General features: G+C 45.7%; 11 non-coding genes and 2 pseudogenes across 11 annotated transcripts; all 13 read right to left on the reverse strand.

The window, feature by feature from the left end:
* Positions 1–48: 48 nt before the first annotated feature.
* Positions 49–239, reverse strand: LOC141190201 (U2 spliceosomal RNA). The gene has a single exon (XR_012264232.1). It is a non-coding gene; the product is annotated as a U2 spliceosomal RNA (small nuclear RNA).
* Positions 240–1,356: 1,117 nt separating this feature from the next.
* On the reverse strand, positions 1,357–1,547 carry LOC141190202 (U2 spliceosomal RNA). Its single transcript, XR_012264233.1, has one exon. It is a non-coding gene; the product is annotated as a U2 spliceosomal RNA (small nuclear RNA).
* Positions 1,548–2,664: 1,117 nt separating this feature from the next.
* LOC141190204 (U2 spliceosomal RNA) lies at positions 2,665–2,855 on the reverse strand. Its single transcript, XR_012264235.1, has one exon. It is a non-coding gene; the product is annotated as a U2 spliceosomal RNA (small nuclear RNA).
* A 1,118-nt stretch (positions 2,856–3,973) lies between these two features.
* Positions 3,974–4,164, reverse strand: LOC141190205 (U2 spliceosomal RNA). Its single transcript, XR_012264236.1, has one exon. It is a non-coding gene; the product is annotated as a U2 spliceosomal RNA (small nuclear RNA).
* A 1,120-nt stretch (positions 4,165–5,284) lies between these two features.
* On the reverse strand, positions 5,285–5,475 carry LOC141185055 (U2 spliceosomal RNA). Its single transcript, XR_012259753.1, has one exon. It is a non-coding gene; the product is annotated as a U2 spliceosomal RNA (small nuclear RNA).
* Positions 5,476–6,596: 1,121 nt separating this feature from the next.
* On the reverse strand, positions 6,597–6,787 carry LOC141190206 (U2 spliceosomal RNA). The gene has a single exon (XR_012264237.1). It is a non-coding gene; the product is annotated as a U2 spliceosomal RNA (small nuclear RNA).
* A 1,119-nt stretch (positions 6,788–7,906) lies between these two features.
* On the reverse strand, positions 7,907–8,097 carry LOC141190208 (U2 spliceosomal RNA). Its single transcript, XR_012264238.1, has one exon. It is a non-coding gene; the product is annotated as a U2 spliceosomal RNA (small nuclear RNA).
* A 1,119-nt stretch (positions 8,098–9,216) lies between these two features.
* LOC141190209 (U2 spliceosomal RNA) lies at positions 9,217–9,407 on the reverse strand. The gene has a single exon (XR_012264239.1). It is a non-coding gene; the product is annotated as a U2 spliceosomal RNA (small nuclear RNA).
* Positions 9,408–10,526: 1,119 nt separating this feature from the next.
* LOC141190210 (U2 spliceosomal RNA) lies at positions 10,527–10,717 on the reverse strand. The gene has a single exon (XR_012264240.1). It is a non-coding gene; the product is annotated as a U2 spliceosomal RNA (small nuclear RNA).
* Positions 10,718–11,837: 1,120 nt separating this feature from the next.
* LOC141190211 (U2 spliceosomal RNA) lies at positions 11,838–12,028 on the reverse strand. The gene has a single exon (XR_012264241.1). It is a non-coding gene; the product is annotated as a U2 spliceosomal RNA (small nuclear RNA).
* A 1,120-nt stretch (positions 12,029–13,148) lies between these two features.
* Positions 13,149–13,325, reverse strand: LOC141185971 (U2 spliceosomal RNA; annotated as a pseudogene).
* A 792-nt stretch (positions 13,326–14,117) lies between these two features.
* Positions 14,118–14,209, reverse strand: LOC141186272 (U2 spliceosomal RNA; annotated as a pseudogene).
* Positions 14,210–15,330: 1,121 nt separating this feature from the next.
* On the reverse strand, positions 15,331–15,521 carry LOC141185105 (U2 spliceosomal RNA). Its single transcript, XR_012259798.1, has one exon. It is a non-coding gene; the product is annotated as a U2 spliceosomal RNA (small nuclear RNA).
* Between the last annotated feature and the right edge of the window lie 383 nt (positions 15,522–15,904).

The following is a 15,904-nucleotide window of genomic DNA, read 5'->3' on the forward strand; positions in this document are numbered from 1 at the left end:
AAAAAGCATTGAATTCAATTCTTTCTGATTTTAGAAACTGCATTAAAGAAGGGGTGCACCGGTCCTGGAGATACTGCAATACCAGGTCAATGCGTGGAGTGGACAGAGCAAGCTCTTTTTCCATCTCCCTGTTCTAAAAATCCATTTAATATATGGTCCCCAGATAGGGGACGTATCAGATATTAAACTGATAAGAACAGATACTACACTTGATCTTAGCCAAAAGGCCGAGAAGCGATAACCAGAATTGGTTTCCGACTACGGTGCCACCCAAGGATTCTGAAAAGTCCATTTGTGGAGATGGCCACCTGGACTCCCGTTAAGAAGACATGCTGTCAACCTCTAGATCCCTCACATGCCTGCACTTTTCGGCTTGCTGCTGCTGCAATCCACGCGTTTTAGATCTGCATAACTCCACCTCTTTTAGCACAGTACCCTCAACCCCCGGCTGTTCCCACCCGCCTCAACACCGTTGGAAGGGAGGAGAACCAATTAAGGCGGGGGGGGGGTGGAACGAGCAGCTGTCTACCCTTAGCAGGAGGGTTGCTGATTAATTACCTCTCCTGCTGCTGCTGCTGGCTGTCCAGCAGCAGACTGAAGGTGGCTGCTGCTGTGCGCAGGTATATAAAGGCTCAGAGCCTATTATGACACGCTCAGCCAGCGTTCCATTGCCACATTCCATCTACTGCAGGCGGGATACCTGGATGGCTGAATGTCACTGAGAAGCTCACAGAGACCGCCATAAGCAACAGTTTAAAAGAATGCCACAGACTAATCAACCAAACTTTTTGGGTTGGTTTCTCTTTTATAGTCTGCAGGCATTAAATGAAAGAAGTCAGTGTTCCAGCAGAGGGAGACAACGTTTCAGAAAAGGCATTGTAGCAAACCAAAAAAGAAATTTTAAGCGCAGCAGAGTAACCAGCTCACATACCTGTTAGCTCAGGTGAGTTTAAAAGGCTGCTGTTGATAACAAGGGCATTTGCTAAATAGATGGTGTGTGTGCAACAATATACTGAAAGGTCAATTATATTGTGCAGCTTATCTCACCACCTGTAGTTATTTAGGTGAAAGCTCCAAAATGCTTGCCTAATATGTCTGTTTATCCAAAAGGAAGTATAGAGGGAGAGCTAGATAGATAGCATTGCATTACATTACATTACATGGCAATGCAATGCACAGTTGCTGAAGTTGAACCAAAATGAGCTTGTCATCTGGCTTCTGCAACTTTTAACATGAAAAATCCAATGAGGAGAAGAAAAGCAAAGCCAAAGAGTCCATCCCAAAATCCGACAAACAAGCAAAATGAACAAAAAGCATTGAATTCAATTCTTTCTGATTTTAGAAACTGCATTAAAGAAGGGGTGCACCGGTCCTGGAGATACTGCAATACCAGGTCAATGCGTGGAGTGGACAGAGCAAGCTCTTTTTCCATCTCCCTGTTCTAAAAATCCATTTAATATATGGTCCCCAGATAGGGGACGTATCAGATATTAAACTGATAAGAACAGATACTACACTTGATCTTAGCCAAAAGGCCGAGAAGCGATAACCAGAATTGGTTTCCGACTACGGTGCCACCCAAGGATTCTGAAAAGTCCATTTGTGGAGATGGCCACCTGGACTCCCGTTAAGAAGACATGCTGTCAACCTCTAGATCCCTCACATGCCTGCACTTTTCGGCTTGCTGCTGCTGCAATCCACGCGTTTTAGATCTGCATAACTCCACCTCTTTTAGCACAGTACCCTCAACCCCCGGCTGTTCCCACCCGCCTCAACACCGTTGGAAGGGAGAACCAATTAAGGCGGGGGGGGGGTGGAACGAGCAGCTGTCTACCCTTAGCAGGAGGGTTGCTGATTAATTACCTCTCCTGCTGCTGCTGCTGCTGGCTGTCCAGCAGCAGACTGAAGGTGGCTGCTGCTGTGCGCAGGTATATAAAGGCTCAGAGCCTATTATGACACGCGCAGCCAGCGTTCCATTGCCACATTCCGTCTACTGCAGGCGGGATACCTGGATGGCTGAATGTCACTGAGAAGCTCACAGAGACCGCCATAAGCAACAGTTTAAAAGAATGCCACAGACTAATCAACCAAACTTTTTGGGTTGGTTTCTCTTTTATAGTCTGCAGGCATTAAATGAAAGAAGTCAGTGTTCCAGCAGAGGGAGACAACGTTTCAGAAAAGGCATTGTAGCAAACCAAAAAAGAAATTTTAAGCGCAGCAGAGTAACCAGCTCACATACCTGTTAGCTCAGGTGAGTTTAAAAGGCTGCTGTTGATAACAAGGGCATTTGCTAAATAGATGGTGTGTGTGCAACAATATACTGAAAGGTCAATTATATTGTGCAGCTTATCTCACCACCTGTAGTTATTTAGGTGAAAGCTCCAAAATGCTTGCCTAATATGTCTGTTTATCCAAAAGGAAGTATAGAGGGAGAGCTAGATAGATAGCATTGCATTACATTACATTACATGGCAATGCAATGCACAGTTGCTGAAGTTGAACCAAAATGAGCTTGTCATCTGGCTTCTGCAACTTTTAACATGAAAAATCCAATGAGGAGAAGAAAAGCAAAGCCAAAGAGTCCATCCCAAAATCCGACAAACAAGCAAAATGAACAAAAAGCATTGAATTCAATTCTTTCTGATTTTAGAAACTGCATTAAAGAAGGGGTGCACCGGTCCTGGAGATACTGCAATACCAGGTCAATGCGTGGAGTGGACAGAGCAAGCTCTTTTTCCATCTCCCTGTTCTAAAAATCCATTTAATATATGGTCCCCAGATAGGGGACGTATCAGATATTAAACTGATAAGAACAGATACTACACTTGATCTTAGCCAAAAGGCCGAGAAGCGATAACCAGAATTGGTTTCCGACTACGGTGCCACCCAAGGATTCTGAAAAGTCCATTTGTGGAGATGGCCACCTGGACTCCCGTTAAGAAGACATGCTGTCAACCTCTAGATCCCTCACATGCCTGCACTTTTCGGCTTGCTGCTGCTGCAATCCACGCGTTTTAGATCTGCATAACTCCACCTCTTTTAGCACAGTACCCTCAACCCCCGGCTGTTCCCACCCGCCTCAACACCGTTGGAAGGGAGGAGAACCAATTAAGGCGGGGGGGGGGGTGGAACGAGCAGCTGTCTACCCTTAGCAGGAGGGTTGCTGATTAATTACCTCTCCTGCTGCTGCTGCTGGCTGTCCAGCAGCAGACTGAAGGTGGCTGCTGCTGTGCGCAGGTATATAAAGGCTCAGAGCCTATTATGACACGCGCAGCCAGCGTTCCATTGCCACATTCCGTCTACTGCAGGCGGGATACCTGGATGGCTGAATGTCACTGAGAAGCTCACAGAGACCGCCATAAGCAACAGTTTAAAAGAATGCCACAGACTAATCAACCAAACTTTTTGGGTTGGTTTCTCTTTTATAGTCTGCAGGCATTAAATGAAAGAAGTCAGTGTTCCAGCAGAGGGAGACAACGTTTCAGAAAAGGCATTGTAGCAAACCAAAAAAGAAATTTTAAGCGCAGCAGAGTAACCAGCTCACATACCTGTTAGCTCAGGTGAGTTTAAAAGGCTGCTGTTGATAACAAGGGCATTTGCTAAATAGATGGTGTGTGTGCAACAATATACTGAAAGGTCAATTATATTGTGCAGCTTATCTCACCACCTGTAGTTATTTAGGTGAAAGCTCCAAAATGCTTGCCTAATATGTCTGTTTATCCAAAAGGAAGTATAGAGGGAGAGCTAGATAGATAGCATTGCATTACATTACATTACATGGCAATGCAATGCACAGTTGCTGAAGTTGAACCAAAATGAGCTTGTCATCTGGCTTCTGCAACTTTTAACATGAAAAATCCAATGAGGAGAAGAAAAGCAAAGCCAAAGAGTCCATCCCAAAATCCGACAAACAAGCAAAATGAACAAAAAGCATTGAATTCAATTCTTTCTGATTTTAGAAACTGCATTAAAGAAGGGGTGCACCGGTCCTGGAGATACTGCAATACCAGGTCAATGCGTGGAGTGGACAGAGCAAGCTCTTTTTCCATCTCCCTGTTCTAAAAATCCATTTAATATATGGTCCCCAGATAGGGGACGTATCAGATATTAAACTGATAAGAACAGATACTACACTTGATCTTAGCCAAAAGGCCGAGAAGCGATAACCAGAATTGGTTTCCGACTACGGTGCCACCCAAGGATTCTGAAAAGTCCATTTGTGGAGATGGCCACCTGGACTCCCGTTAAGAAGACATGCTGTCAACCTCTAGATCCCTCACATGCCTGCACTTTTCGGCTTGCTGCTGCTGCAATCCACGCGTTTTAGATCTGCATAACTCCACCTCTTTTAGCACAGTACCCTCAACCCCTGGCTGTTCCCACCCGCCTCAACACCGTTGGAAGGGAGGAGAACCAATTAAGGCGGGGGGGGGGTGGAACGAGCAGCTGTCTACCCTTAGCAGGAGGGTTGCTGATTAATTACCTCTCCTGCTGCTGCTGCTGCTGGCTGTCCAGCAGCAGACTGAAGGTGGCTGCTGCTGTGCGCAGGTATATAAAGGCTCAGAGCCTATTATGACACGCGCAGCCAGCGTTCCATTGCCACATTCCGTCTACTGCAGGCGGGATACCTGGATGGCTGAATGTCACTGAGAAGCTCACAGAGACCGCCATAAGCAACAGTTTAAAAGAATGCCACAGACTAATCAACCAAACCTTTTGGGTTGGTTTCTCTTTTATAGTCTGCAGGCATTAAATGAAAGAAGTCAGTGTTCCAGCAGAGGGAGACAACGTTTCAGAAAAGGCATTGTAGCAAACCAAAAAAGAAATTTTAAGCGCAGCAGAGTAACCAGCTCACATACCTGTTAGCTCAGGTGAGTTTAAAAGGCTGCTGTTGATAACAAGGGCATTTGCTAAATAGATGGTGTGTGTGCAACAATATACTGAAAGGTCAATTATATTGTGCAGCTTATCTCACCACCTGTAGTTATTTAGGTGAAAGCTCCAAAATGCTTGCCTAATATGTCTGTTTATCCAAAAGGAAGTATAGAGGGAGAGCTAGATAGATAGCATTGCATTACATTACATTACATGGCAATGCAATGCACAGTTGCTGAAGTTGAACCAAAATGAGCTTGTCATCTGGCTTCTGCAACTTTTAACATGAAAAATCCAATGAGGAGAAGAAAAGCAAAGCCAAACAGTCCATCCCAAAATCCGACAAACAAGCAAAATGAACAAAAAGCATTGAATTCAATTCTTTCTGATTTTAGAAACTGCATTAAAGAAGGGGTGCACCGGTCCTGGAGATACTGCAATACCAGGTCAATTCGTGGAGTGGACAGAGCAAGCTCTTTTTCCATCTCCCTGTTCTAAAAATCCATTTAATATATGGTCCCCAGATAGGGGACGTATCAGATATTAAACTGATAAGAACAGATACTACACTTGATCTTAGCCAAAAGGCCGAGAAGCGATAACCAGAATTGGTTTCCGACTACGGTGCCACCCAAGGATTCTGAAAAGTCCATTTGTGGAGATGGCCACCTGGACTCCCGTTAAGAAGACATGCTGTCAACCTCTAGATCCCTCACATGCCTGCACTTTTCGGCTTGCTGCTGCTGCAATCCACGCGTTTTAGATCTGCATAACTCCACCTCTTTTAGCACAGTACCCTCAACCCCCGGCTGTTCCCACCCGCCTCAACACCGTTGGAAGGGAGGAGAACCAATTAAGGCGGGGGGGGGGGTGGAACGAGCAGCTGTCTACCCTTAGCAGGAGGGTTGCTGATTAATTACCTCTCCTGCTGCTGCTGCTGCTGGCTGTCCAGCAGCAGACTGAAGGTGGCTGCTGCTGTGCGCAGGTATATAAAGGCTCAGAGCCTATTATGACACGCGCAGCCAGCGTTCCATTGCCACATTCCGTCTACTGCAGGCGGGATACCTGGATGGCTGAATGTCACTGAGAAGCTCACAGAGACCGCCATAAGCAACAGTTTAAAAGAATGCCACAGACTAATCAACCAAACTTTTTGGGTTGGTTTCTCTTTTATAGTCTGCAGGCATTAAATGAAAGAAGTCAGTGTTCCAGCAGAGGGAGACAACGTTTCAGAAAAGGCATTGTAGCAAACCAAAAAAGAAATTTTAAGCGCAGCAGAGTAACCAGCTCACATACCTGTTAGCTCAGGTGAGTTTAAAAGGCTGCTGTTGATAACAAGGGCATTTGCTAAATAGATGGTGTGTGTGCAACAATATACTGAAAGGTCAATTATATTGTGCAGCTTATCTCACCACCTGTAGTTATTTAGGTGAAAGCTCCAAAATGCTTGCCTAATATGTCTGTTTATCCAAAAGGAAGTATAGAGGGAGAGCTAGATAGATAGCATTGCATTACATTACATTACATGGCAATGCAATGCACAGTTGCTGAAGTTGAACCAAAATGAGCTTGTCATCTGGCTTCTGCAACTTTTAACATGAAAAATCCAATGAGGAGAAGAAAAGCAAAGCCAAAGAGTCCATCCCAAAATCCGACAAACAAGCAAAATGAACAAAAAGCATTGAATTCAATTCTTTCTGATTTTAGAAACTGCATTAAAGAAGGGGTGCACCGGTCCTGGAGATACTGCAATACCAGGTCAATGCGTGGAGTGGACAGAGCAAGCTCTTTTTCCATCTCCCTGTTCTAAAAATCCATTTAATATATGGTCCCCAGATAGGGGACGTATCAGATATTAAACTGATAAGAACAGATACTACACTTGATCTTAGCCAAAAGGCCGAGAAGCGATAACCAGAATTGGTTTCCGACTACGGTGCCACCCAAGGATTCTGAAAAGTCCATTTGTGGAGATGGCCACCTGGACTCCCGTTAAGAAGACATGCTGTCAACCTCTAGATCCCTCACATGCCTGCACTTTTCGGCTTGCTGCTGCTGCAATCCACGCGTTTTAGATCTGCATAACTCCACCTCTTTTAGCACAGTACCCTCAACCCCCGGCTGTTCCCACCCGCCTCAACACCGTTGGAAGGGAGGAGAACCAATTAAGGCGGGGGGGGGTGGAACGAGCAGCTGTCTACCCTTAGCAGGAGGGTTGCTGATTAATTACCTCTCCTGCTGCTGCTGCTGCTGGCTGTCCAGCAGCAGACTGAAGGTGGCTGCTGCTGTGCGCAGGTATATAAAGGCTCAGAGCCTATTATGACACGCGCAGCCAGCGTTCCATTGCCACATTCCGTCTACTGCAGGCGGGATACCTGGATGGCTGAATGTCACTGAGAAGCTCACAGAGACCGCCATAAGCAACAGTTTAAAAGAATGCCACAGACTAATCAACCAAACTTTTTGGGTTGGTTTCTCTTTTATAGTCTGCAGGCATTAAATGAAAGAAGTCAGTGTTCCAGCAGAGGGAGACAACGTTTCAGAAAAGGCATTGTAGCAAACCAAAAAAGAAATTTTAAGCGCAGCAGAGTAACCAGCTCACATACCTGTTAGCTCAGGTGAGTTTAAAAGGCTGCTGTTGATAACAAGGGCATTTGCTAAATAGATGGTGTGTGTGCAACAATATACTGAAAGGTCAATTATATTGTGCAGCTTATCTCACCACCTGTAGTTATTTAGGTGAAAGCTCCAAAATGCTTGCCTAATATGTCTGTTTATCCAAAAGGAAGTATAGAGGGAGAGCTAGATAGATAGCATTGCATTACATTACATTACATGGCAATGCAATGCACAGTTGCTGAAGTTGAACCAAAATGAGCTTGTCATCTGGCTTCTGCAACTTTTAACATGAAAAATCCAATGAGGAGAAGAAAAGCAAAGCCAAAGAGTCCATCCCAAAATCCGACAAACAAGCAAAATGAACAAAAAGCATTGAATTCAATTCTTTCTGATTTTAGAAACTGCATTAAAGAAGGGGTGCACCGGTCCTGGAGATACTGCAATACCAGGTCAATGCGTGGAGTGGACAGAGCAAGCTCTTTTTCCATCTCCCTGTTCTAAAAATCCATTTAATATATGGTCCCCAGATAGGGGACGTATCAGATATTAAACTGATAAGAACAGATACTACACTTGATCTTAGCCAAAAGGCCGAGAAGCGATAACCAGAATTGGTTTCCGACTACGGTGCCACCCAAGGATTCTGAAAAGTCCATTTGTGGAGATGGCCACCTGGACTCCCGTTAAGAAGACATGCTGTCAACCTCTAGATCCCTCACATGCCTGCACTTTTCGGCTTGCTGCTGCTGCAATCCACGCGTTTTAGATCTGCATAACTCCACCTCTTTTAGCACAGTACCCTCAACCCCCGGCTGTTCCCACCCGCCTCAACACCGTTGGAAGGGAGGAGAACCAATTAAGGCGGGGGGGGGGGGTGGAACGAGCAGCTGTCTACCCTTAGCAGGAGGGTTGCTGATTAATTACCTCTCCTGCTGCTGCTGCTGGCTGTCAGGCAGCAGACTGAAGGTGGCTGCTGCTGTGCGCAGGTATATAAAGGCTCAGAGCCTATTATGACACGCGCAGCCAGCGTTCCATTGCCACATTCCGTCTACTGCAGGCGGGATACCTGGATGGCTGAATGTCACTGAGAAGCTCACAGAGACCGCCATAAGCAACAGTTTAAAAGAATGCCACAGACTAATCAACCAAACTTTTTGGGTTGGTTTCTCTTTTATAGTCTGCAGGCATTAAATGAAAGAAGTCAGTGTTCCAGCAGAGGGAGACAACGTTTCAGAAAAGGCATTGTAGCAAACCAAAAAAGAAATTTTAAGCGCAGCAGAGTAACCAGCTCACATACCTGTTAGCTCAGGTGAGTTTAAAAGGCTGCTGTTGATAACAAGGGCATTTGCTAAATAGATGGTGTGTGTGCAACAATATACTGAAAGGTCAATTATATTGTGCAGCTTATCTCACCACCTGTAGTTATTTAGGTGAAAGCTCCAAAATGCTTGCCTAATATGTCTGTTTATCCAAAAGGAAGTATAGAGGGAGAGCTAGATAGATAGCATTGCATTACATTACATTACATGGCAATGCAATGCACAGTTGCTGAAGTTGAACCAAAATGAGCTTGTCATCTGGCTTCTGCAACTTTTAACATGAAAAATCCAATGAGGAGAAGAAAAGCAAAGCCAAAGAGTCCATCCCAAAATCCGACAAACAAGCAAAATGAACAAAAAGCATTGAATTCAATTCTTTCTGATTTTAGAAACTGCATTAAAGAAGGGGTGCACCGGTCCTGGAGATACTGCAATACCAGGTCAATGCGTGGAGTGGACAGAGCAAGCTCTTTTTCCATCTCCCTGTTCTAAAAATCCATTTAATATATGGTCCCCAGATAGGGGACGTATCAGATATTAAACTGATAAGAACAGATACTACACTTGATCTTAGCCAAAAGGCCGAGAAGCGATAACCAGAATTGGTTTCCGACTACGGTGCCACCCAAGGATTCTGAAAAGTCCATTTGTGGAGATGGCCACCTGGACTCCCGTTAAGAAGACATGCTGTCAACCTCTAGATCCCTCACATGCCTGCACTTTTCGGCTTGCTGCTGCTGCAATCCACGCGTTTTAGATCTGCATAACTCCACCTCTTTTAGCACAGTACCCTCAACCCCCGGCTGTTCCCACCCGCCTCAACACCGTTGGAAGGGAGGAGAACCAATTAAGGCGGGGGGGGGTGGAACGAGCAGCTGTCTACCCTTAGCAGGAGGGTTGCTGATTAATTACCTCTCCTGCTGCTGCTGCTGCTGGCTGTCCAGCAGCAGACTGAAGGTGGCTGCTGCTGTGCGCAGGTATATAAAGGCTCAGAGCCTATTATGACACGCGCAGCCAGCGTTCCATTGCCACATTCCGTCTACTGCAGGCGGGATACCTGGATGGCTGAATGTCACTGAGAAGCTCACAGAGACCGCCATAAGCAACAGTTTAAAAGAATGCCACAGACTAATCAACCAAACTTTTTGGGTTGGTTTCTCTTTTATAGTCTGCAGGCATTAAATGAAAGAAGTCAGTGTTCCAGCAGAGGGAGACAACGTTTCAGAAAAGGCATTGTAGCAAACCAAAAAAGAAATTTTAAGCGCAGCAGAGTAACCAGCTCACATACCTGTTAGCTCAGGTGAGTTTAAAAGGCTGCTGTTGATAACAAGGGCATTTGCTAAATAGATGGTGTGTGTGCAACAATATACTGAAAGGTCAATTATATTGTGCAGCTTATCTCACCACCTGTAGTTATTTAGGTGAAAGCTCCAAAATGCTTGCCTAATATGTCTGTTTATCCAAAATGAAGTATAGAGGGAGAGCTAGATAGATAGCATTGCATTACATTACATTACATGGCAATGCAATGCACAGTTGCTGAAGTTGAACCAAAATGAGCTTGTCATCTGGCTTCTGCAACTTTTAACATGAAAAATCCAATGAGGAGAAGAAAAGCAAAGCCAAAGAGTCCATCCCAAAATCCGACAAACAAGCAAAATGAACAAAAAGCATTGAATTCAATTCTTTCTGATTTTAGAAACTGCATTAAAGAAGGGGTGCACCGGTCCTGGAGATACTGCAATACCAGGTCAATGCGTGGAGTGGACAGAGCAAGCTCTTTTTCCATCTCCCTGTTCTAAAAATCCATTTAATATATGGTCCCCAGATAGGGGACGTATCAGATATTAAACTGATAAGAACAGATACTACACTTGATCTTAGCCAAAAGGCCGAGAAGCGATAACCAGAATTGGTTTCCGACTACGGTGCCACCCAAGGATTCTGAAAAGTCCATTTGTGGAGATGGCCACCTGGACTCCTGTTAAGAAGACATGCTGTCAACCTCTAGATCCCTCACATGCCTGCACTTTTCGGCTTGCTGCTGCTGCAATCCACGCGTTTTAGATCTGCATAACTCCACCTCTTTTAGCACAGTACCCTCAACCCCCGGCTGTTCCCACCCGCCTCAACACCGTTGGAAGGGAGGAGAACCAATTAAGGCGGGGGGGGGGTGGAACGAGCAGCTGTCTACCCTTAGCAGGAGGGTTGCTGATTAATTACCTCTCCTGCTGCTGCTGCTGCTGGCTGTCCAGCAGCAGACTGAAGGTGGCTGCTGCTGTGCGCAGGTATATAAAGGCTCAGAGCCTATTATGACACGCGCAGCCAGCGTTCCATTGCCACATTCCGTCTACTGCAGGCGGGATACCTGGATGGCTGAATGTCACTGAGAAGCTCACAGAGACCGCCATAAGCAACAGTTTAAAAGAATGCCACAGACTAATCAACCAAACTTTTTGGGTTGGTTTCTCTTTTATAGTCTGCAGGCATTAAATGAAAGAAGTCAGTGTTCCAGCAGAGGGAGACAACGTTTCAGAAAAGGCATTGTAGCAAACCAAAAAAGAAATTTTAAGCGCAGCAGAGTAACCAGCTCACATACCTGTTAGCTCAGGTGAGTTTAAAAGGCTGCTGTTGATAACAAGGGCATTTGCTAAATAGATGGTGTGTGCGCAACAATATACTGAAAGGTCAATTATATTGTGCAGCTTATCTCACCACCTGTAGTTATTTAGGTGAAAGCTCCAAAATGCTTGCCTAATATGTCTGTTTATCCAAAAGGAAGTATAGAGGGAGAGCTAGATAGATAGCATTGCATTACATTACATTACATGGCAATGCAATGCACAGTTGCTGAAGTTGAACCAAAATGAGCTTGTCATCTGGCTTCTGCAACTTTTAACATGAAAAATCCAATGAGGAGAAGAAAAGCAAAGCCAAAGAGTCCATCCCAAAATCCGACAAACAAGCAAAATGAACAAAAAGCATTGAATTCAATTCTTTCTGATTTTAGAAACTGCATTAAAGAAGGGGTGCACCGGTCCTGGAGATACTGCAATACCAGGTCAATGCGTGGAGTGGACAGAGCAAGCTCTTTTTCCATCTCCCTGTTCTAAAAATCCATTTAATATATGGTCCCCAGATAGGGGACGTATCAGATATTAAACTGATAAGAACAGATACTACACTTGATCTTAGCCAAAAGGCCGAGAAGCGATAACCAGAATTGGTTTCCGACTACGGTGCCACCCAAGGATTCTGAAAAGTCCATTTGTGGAGATGGCCACCTGGACTCCCATTAAGAAGACATGCTGTCAACCTCTAGATCCCTCACATGCCTGCACTTTTCGGCTTGCTGCTGCTGCAATCCACGCGTTTTAGATCTGCATAACTCCACCTCTTTTAGCACAATACCCTCAACCCCCGGCTGTTCCCAACCGCCTCAACACCGTTGGAAGGGAGGAGAACCAATTAAGGCGGGGGGGGGGTGGAACGAGCAGCTGTCTACCCTTAGCAGGAGGGTTGCTGATTAATTACCTCTCCTGCTGCTGCTGCTGCTGGCTGTCCAGCAGCAGACTGAAGGTGGCTGCTGCTGTGCGCAGGTATATAAAGGCTCAGAGCCTATTATGACACGCGCAGCCAGCGTTCCATTGCCACATTCCGTCTACTGCAGGCGGGATACCTGGATGGCTGAATGTCACTGAGAAGCTCACAGAGACCGCCATAAGCAACAGTTTAAAAGAATGCCACAGACTAATCAACCAAACTTTTTGGGTTGGTTTCTCTTTTATAGTCTGCAGGCATTAAATGAAAGAAGTCAGTGTTCCAGCAGAGGGAGACAACGTTTCAGAAAAGGCATTGTAGCAAACCAAAAAAGAAATTTTAAGCGCAGCAGAGTAACCAGCTCACATACCTGTTAGCTCAGGTGAGTTTAAAAGGCTGCTGTTGATAACAAGGGCATTTGCTAAATAGATGGTGTGTGTGCAACAATATACTGAAAGGTCAATTATATTGTGCAGCTTATCTCACCACCTGTAGTTATTTAGGTGAAAGCTCCAAAATGCTTGCCTAATATGTCTGTTTATCCAAAAGGAAGTATAGAGGGAGAGCTAGATAGATAGCATTGCATTACATTACATTACATGGCAATGCAATGCACAGTTGCTGAAGTTGAACCAAAATGAGCTTGTCATCTGGCTTCTGCAACTTTTAACATGAAAAATCCAATGAGGAGAAGAAAAGCAAAGCCAAAGAGTCCATCCCAAAATCCGACAAACAAGCAAAATGAACAAAAAGCATTGAATTCAATTCTTTCTGATTTTAGAAACTGCATTAAAGAAGGGGTGCACCGGTCCTGGAGATACTACAATACCAGGTCAATGCGTGGAGTGGACAGAGCAAGCTCTTTTTCCATCTCCCTGTTCTAAAAATCCATTTAATATATGGTCCCCAGATAGGGGACGTATCAGATATTAAACTGATAAGAACAGATTTTTTCTATCGAAAGCCCGATTTCGTGTACAAAACCCGAGTGCGCTTAAAAAAGTGACAAGTGCCACAAAAAAAGTGCACTAGGATGCTGGTCTTCTTGAAACCCTCTCCAAAAGGAGAAGGGTCCCCCAAACCATTCCCCGTCCCTCCGAGCCAAAAGGCCACAGCGAGGAACAGGGACAAAAAGCCACCTCCAGCCGAAGCCAGAGGCGACCCAATCTTACCCCCAGCACCTGCCCGAGTTCTCACCCGAGCAAGGCACTGGGAGCCAAAGACTGTGCTCCCCTCCCGGAAGAGGGGAGCCAACAACGCTCTCCTCCCGAAAGAGGAGAGCCAGGGGGGTTCAGGGGGGAGCGGAACCTGATGGCCACACACTCCCCCCCTAGACCTGCCAAGAGAGGAACCCGTAAGGGAACCGCATCCCGACAAAATCCTAGTAGGACGTGACACACGTGAATAAGTGGACACACAGTGACAAAGAAATTAAATAAATAGTGAAGGTTTCACAGTATAATACTGCCCGGACCTTCGACCGGGAATTGAAAAATTCCCCATCCTAAGGCCAGAAGGCCCGGAATAAGGGTGTGTGCGAAGAAAGAAAATTTGAAGTGCTTGTGCAAATGTGCCATAAACTCAAGTGGGGTTCCCAATCCCAGTGAGTTAAGGCACACCAGGGTCACCACTCCTGGGGCACTTCACACTTCGGGCTTTCGATCTTCCCCGGCCCAATGGCGTCGATCCTGGGGGGCCATGCTTTCCACCAGATGACTATATTAGCCACCTGGCGTACTAACAAGCGCCTAAACCCCAGTGTGCATAATGTATCAATCTACTAGGGCGGCCAACATCCAAAACCGCCTTTTCGAAAGATACTACACTTGATCTTAGCCAAAAGGCCGAGAAGCGATAACCAGAATTGGTTTCCGACTACGGTGCCACCCAAGGATTCTGAAAAGTCCATTTGTGGAGATGGCCACCTGGACTCCCGTTAAGAAGACATGCTGTCAACCTCTAGATCCCTCACATGCCTGCACTTTTCGGTTTGCTGCTGCTGCAATCCACGCGTTTTAGATCTGCATAACTCCACCTCTTTTAGCACAGTACCCTCAACCCCCGGCTGTTCCCACCCGCCTCAACACCGTTGGAAGGGAGGAGAACCAATTAAGGCGGGGGGGGGGGTGGAACGAGCAGCTGTCTACCCTTAGCAGGAGGGTTGCTGATTAATTACCTCTCCTGCTGCTGCTGCTGCTGGCTGTCCAGCAGCAGACTGAAGGTGGCTGCTGCTGTGCGCAGGTATATAAAGGCTCAGAGCCTATTATGACACGCGCAGCCAGCGTTCCATTGCCACATTCCGTCTACTGCAGGCGGGATACCTGGATGGCTGAATGTCACTGAGAAGCTCACAGAGACCGCCATAAGCAACAGTTTAAAAGAATGCCACAGACTAATCAACCAAACTTTTTGGGTTGGTTTCTCTTTTATAGTCTGCAGGCATTAAATGAAAGAAGTCAGTGTTCCAGCAGAGGGAGACAACGTTTCAGAAAAGGCATTGTAGCAAACCAAAAAAGAAATTTTAAGCGCAGCAGAGTAACCAGCTCACATACCTGTTAGCTCAGGTGAGTTTAAAAGGCTGCTGTTGATAACAAGGGCATTTGCTAAATAGATGGTGTGTGTGCAACAATATACTGAAAGGTCAATTATATTGTGCAGCTTATCTCACCACCTGTAGTTATTTAGGTGAAAGCTCCAAAATGCTTGCCTAATATGTCTGTTTATCCAAAAGGAAGTATAGAGGGAGAGCTAGATAGATAGCATTGCATTACATTACATTACATGGCAATGCAATGCACAGTTGCTGAAGTTGAACCAAAATGAGCTTGTCAACTGGCTTCTGCAACTTTTAACATGAAAAATCCAATGAGGAGAAGAAAAGCAAAGCCAAAGAGTCCATCCCAAAATCCGACAAACAAGCAAAATGAACAAAAAGCATTGAATTCAATTCTTTCTGATTTTAGAAACTGCATTAAAGAAGGGGTGCACCGGTCCTGGAGATACTGCAATACCAGGTCAATGCGTGCAGTGGACAGAGCAAGCTCTTTTTCCATCTCCCTGTTCTAAAAATCCATTTAATATATGGTCCCCAGATAGGGGACGTATCAGATATTAAACTGATAAGAACAGATACTACACTTGATCTTAGCCAAAAGGCCGAGAAGCGATAACCAGAATTGGTTTCCGACTACGGTGCCACCCAAGGATTCTGAAAAGTCCATTTGTGGAGATGGCCACCTGGACTCCCGTTAAGAAGACATGCTGTCAACCTCTAGATCCCTCACATGCCTGCACTTTTCGGCTTGCTGCTGCTGCAATCCACGCGTTTTAGATCTGCATAACTCCACCTCTTTTAGCACAGTACCCTCAACCCCCGGTTGTTCCCACCCGCCTCAACACCGTTGGAAGGGAGGAGAACCAATTAAGGTGGGGGGGGGGGTGGAACGAGCAGCTGTCTACCCTTAGCAGGAGGGTTGCTGATTAATTACCTCTCCTGCTGCTGCTGCTGCTGGCTGTCCAGCAGCAGACTGAAGGTGGCTGCTGCTGTGCGC

The sequence above is a fragment of the Phyllobates terribilis genome, unplaced genomic scaffold (assembly GCF_046119375.1).
Source record: "Phyllobates terribilis strain yellow unplaced genomic scaffold, ASM4611937v1 Scaffold_40__1_contigs__length_11209783, whole genome shotgun sequence".
Classification (NCBI taxonomy): domain Eukaryota; kingdom Metazoa; phylum Chordata; class Amphibia; order Anura; family Dendrobatidae; genus Phyllobates; species Phyllobates terribilis.